Source organism: Eriocheir sinensis, chromosome 49 (genome assembly GCF_024679095.1).
Source record: "Eriocheir sinensis breed Jianghai 21 chromosome 49, ASM2467909v1, whole genome shotgun sequence".
Classification (NCBI taxonomy): domain Eukaryota; kingdom Metazoa; phylum Arthropoda; class Malacostraca; order Decapoda; family Varunidae; genus Eriocheir; species Eriocheir sinensis.
In genome coordinates, this window is record NC_066557.1 from 12,522,362 (window position 1) to 12,527,361 (window position 5,000).

General features: G+C 41.9%; 1 protein-coding gene across 4 annotated transcripts in view; it reads right to left on the bottom strand.

Moving 5' to 3' along the window:
* LOC126981966 (serine/arginine repetitive matrix protein 2-like) overlaps positions 1-5,000 on the bottom strand; it is a 158,515-nt gene that overhangs the window by 81,392 nt on the left and 72,123 nt on the right. The gene's annotated exons all lie outside the window — the stretch shown is intronic.

A 5,000-nucleotide genomic window follows, 5' to 3' on the forward strand; every position in this document is an offset into this window, starting at 1 on the left:
GAAACTTTTTACGCTGGAAGAGACGCTTACGAGGAGACATGATTCAGGTCTTCAAGTACCGGAAGTTCAATTACGTCGATCACTCCAAGACCTTCGAGCTACAAATTAACTTACAAACCAGACACAAGTCTCCCTATCATAGCGAGGCGATGTAGTGCGGGCATTGGTTGGCAGCTCTCAAACCGAGTCATCTGTCATTGGAACAACCTTCCTGCAAATATCGTAAAGGAAAAAAAACAACTCCTGTGAAAATCTAATCGACCGTTACTTCGTTACGTCAGGAGTAAATTGCACACCGAATTGCTTTCATCTGTTCAGCGGGCACGAAGCGACTGTCGGGACTAATTAACTGATTAAATCACTAGAGCGGGCGCACTCGTAATGAGCCAACAGACGTTAGGTTGCCTGCATTCGCATGTTTCCACGCTTCCATTATAGATTAAATGGAGTCCCTGGCTAATACAGGCACGGAAGGGTTAACGGACTGCCTCATGGATGGAGACGCTTCCTATTGAAGACTTGAGAGGAGATAGAATGCTTAACTAAGACACTGAATGGTTAATGAACAGACTAACATACTACATGGAAACGGTTCATAATAGACATTAGTGAAGAGGTGAATGTAATTACATGATCAAACTGATTAATGAAGTAACATATGAACATAAGAACGTATGGAGTCTGCAAGAGGCCGGTTGGCCTGAACAAGGCAGCTCCTGTAAACCTAATCCCACTTCACCTCACTATCCATGGATTTTTCCAACCAATTCTTGAATGTATCTATGGAAGCACTCACAACATCACTGCCAAGCTTGTTCCACTGATCCAAGACCATTGGTAAACCAATTTTTGCCGATGTCTTTGTTGAATCTGAATTTATCTAAATTAAACTCATTGCTACGTGTCCTACCTGGTTCTCTTACAGCCAAAACCCTCTTAACATCCCCTTTATAAAAGCGCTTCATCCACCTATAAACCTCGATCAAGTCACCTCGTAACCTTCACCTTTCGGAGAATACAGGCTTGCATGTTTGATTAAGTCTATCCTCACATGACAAGTTTCTCATCCCTTGAATAATTTTTTGTCAGAGAGAAACTCGAACCGTAGCGTTACAACACGTTGATAATGACTTATGAATAGCGACAAATGCAAATACAGAGACACACACACACACACACACACACACACACACACACTTCAATATACAAGTAACGAACCTAAAACAATAGACATAATTGTTAACAGAATGATGAATATATACATAATTGTTAATGGAGGGACACACACACACACACACACACACACACACACACACACACACACACACACACACACACACACATCTTAATACAAGAGAGAAAATACAGTTACATACAGTCTCTCTCTCTCTCTCTCTCACACACACACACACACACACACACACACACACACACACACACACACACACGATAACACGATTTGCATACAATAAGATTAGGGAGAGAGAGAGAGAGAGAGAGAGAGAGAGAGAGAGAGAGAGAGAGAGAGAGAGAGAGAGAGAGAGAGAGAGAGAGAGAGAGGATGGGGGACAGTTAAATAAAGAGGAAAAAGAGAAAGGGGAGCTAAAAAACCAATGAAAGAGAGAGAGAGAGAGAGAGAGAGAGAGAGAGAGAGAGAGAGAGAGAGAGAGAGAGAGAGCAAGACACACACATGGAAGGCTTTCTCTCTCACTTGCAACACAAACACATGACGCAGAGAGAGAGAGAGAGAGAGAGAGAGAGAGAGAGAGAGAGAGAGAGAGAGAGAGAGAGAGAGAGAGAGAGAGAGAGAGAGAGAGAGAGAGAGAGAGAGAGAGAGAGAGAGAGAGAGAGGGGGGGGGGGGGTAAGGGTATACTGCTCTCAGTACGTTATTTTAGACTGAAAGGAGAGGGAGGGAGGGAGGGAGAGAGGTAGAGAGGGAGGGAAAGAATGCAGGAATTGAGAACGAAGGAGGAGGACAGAACAATAGGAGAGAGGGAGAGACGGCGGAGGGAGAAAGAGATAGAGAGAGAGAGAGAGAGAGAGAGAGAGAGAGAGAGAGAGAGAGAGAGAGAGAGAGAGAGAGAGAGAGAGAGAGAGAGAGAAATGAATGAGAGGAAAGGTGCCAAATGCCATCTCTCTCTCTCTCTCTCTTTCATAGGTAAACAATTACTCCTAAACAACTTCTCACAACAGCATCTCCTCCTCCTCCTCCTCCTGTTCCTTCTCCTTCTCCTCCTCCTCCTCCTCCTCCTCCTCCTCCTGTTCCTTCTCCTTCTCCTCCTCCTCCTTCTCCTCCTTCTCTTCCTCTATTTAGCAGAAGAAGCTAATTTTGTTCATTGTGCTACATTTAGGGATGACTTATAAACTGCGCTAAACTTGGAGGAGGAGGAGGAGGAGGAGGAAAAGGAAAAAACAAACTTAAGTGGTGTAAGAAAATCAAGGTTCATGTTTTTCCTTGTTGATTTTTCCTTCTTTCTCTTTTCCTCCTTCCTCTCTTCCTTCCTTTCTTCCTTCCTTCCTTCTGTTTTCCTTCCTTTCTTTCTTCCTTCCTTTTATATTCCTCCTTCCTTCCTTCTATTTTCCTCCTTCCTTTCTTCTGTTTTTCTTCCTCTCTTCCTTCCTTTCTTCCTTCCTTCCTTCTGTTTTCCTTCCTTTCTTTCTTCCTTCCTTTTATATTCCTCCTTCCTTCCTTCTATTTTCCTCCTTCCTACCTTCTGTTTTCCTTCCTCTCTTCCTTCCTTTCTTCCTTCCTTCCTTCTGTTTTCCTTCCTTTCTTTCTTCCTTCCTTTTATATTCCTCCTTCCTTCCTTCTATTTTCCTCCTTCCTTTCTTCCTTCCTTCCTTCTGTTTTCCTTCCTTTCTTTCTTCCTTCCTTTTATATTCCTCCTTCCTTCCTTATATTTTCCTCCTTCCTTTCTTCTTTCCTTCTATATTCCTCCTTCCTTTCTTCCTTCCTTCCTTCTATTTTCCTCCTTCCTTTCTTCCTTCCTTCTATATTCCTCCTTCCTTCCTTCTATATTCCTCCTTCCTTCCTTCTATATTCCTCCTTCCTTTCTTCTTTCCTTCCTTCTATATTCCTCCTTCCTTTCTTCCTTCCTTCCTTCTATTTTCCTCCTTCCTTCCTTCTATTTTCCTCCTTCCTTTCTTCCTTCCTTCCTTCTATATTCCTCCTTTCTTTCTTCCTTCTTTCCTTCTATATTCCTCATTTCTTTCTTCCTTCCTTCCTTCTATATTCCTCCTTCCTTCCTTCCTTCCTTCCATCCGTTCCATTATCTTTTACTTTCCCTCTTCCTCTTTCTTCCTTCCTCTTCCTTTCTTCTTTCCTTCATTTTCCCCTAGCCATATTCCTTCCTTCCTTCTTCCCCTCCTTCCTTCCTTTACGCCTCCCTTTGTCTCTCCCTCCCTCCCCTTCCTCTCTCCTCTCCTTCCTGACGCTTCCTAGTACGTACATAATTAAATCTTAAAGGCGAGAGGGGGAGAGAGAGAGAGAGAGAGAGAGAGAGAGAGAGAGAGAGAGAGAGAGAGAGAGAGAGAGAGAGAGAGAGAGAGAGAGAGAGAGAGGATAACGGTTACTCATGCTATTACTACTACGACTACTACTACTACCACAACTAATAATAATAATAATAATAATAATAATAATAATAATAATAGAATACTAATAGAATATGTATTTCCAATCAAGGTTATCGGATGAGAAGAAGAGGGAGAGGAGAAGGACGAGGAGGAAGAGGAGGAGGAGGAGGAGGAGGAGGAGGAAAGAGGGAAAATGACAAGACATTTTGACCTTTGAAATATTAACTTTCTTCCATTACACGAGAGAGAGAGAGAGAGAGAGAGAGAGAGAGAGAGAGAGAGAGAGAGAGAGAGAGAGAGAGAGAGAGAGAGAGAGAGAGAGAGAGAGAGAGAGAGAGAGAAGCTTTGCATAGTTTCATAACTTTGCGATGGCTTAATGACTCTAAACTTCGGAGAGAGAGAGAGAGAGAGAGAGAGAGAGAGAGAGAGAGAGAGAGAGAGAGAGAGAGAGAGAGAGAGAGAGAGAGAGAGAGAGAGAGAGAGAGAGAGAGAGAGAGAGAGAGAGAGAGAGAGAGAGAGAGAGAAAACAAAGAAAAAAGATAAAAGAAAATAATGAAAGAAAAAGGGAAAGAATGAGATAAAAAGAAAGAAAATAAGAGAAAGGAGATGGAAGGAACGAGAAAGAGAGAGAGAGAGAGAGTGAGAGAGAGAGAGAGAGAGAGAGAGAGAGAGAGAGAGAGAGAGAGAAAATAGTGAAGACGACTCATCTGTGGCTATTCTGGGAACTCAATTTGCTCTCTCTCTCTCTCTCTCTCTCTCTCTCTCTCTCTCTCTCTCTCTCTCTCTCTCTTATCTAACCCAATCTATATTCCCTCACGTAATACATATACATTATTATTATATTTTTCAGAGGAACAGTTACTCGGAAAAGAAGTGATTAAGCATACCAAGGAAAAGATAGAAAGATAGAAAGATTGATAGATAGATATATAGATAGATAGATACAGAAGATAGATAGAGATAGACACACAGATATATATAAAATAGATACAAATATAAACATAGATAGGAGAGATACACGGATACAGAAAGACAGATAGATAGATACAAATAGATAGTGATAAATAGATAGAAATAGATAGAGAGAAATAGAAGGAGAGGGAGAGGAAAAAAGGAAGAAATAAAATCGAGTACAAATAGATTGGTATGTTTCTTCCCTTCCTCCCCTCCACATATAAGGGAGGAGGTGGAGGTGGAGGTGGAGGGAGAGGAGAGAGGAGCAAGTTTTTGTGGAGGTAAGTTAAGGTGTGCCCGGCAGGAGGAGGAGGAGGAGGAGGAGGAGGAGGAGGAGGAGGAGAAGACCGGTGTGTGTTACTGACGTTGTTGTTATTATTATTATTATTATTATTATTATTATTATTATTATTATTTTCAGTAGTAGTAGTAGTAGTAGTAGTAGCAATAGTAGTAGTAGTAGTAGTAG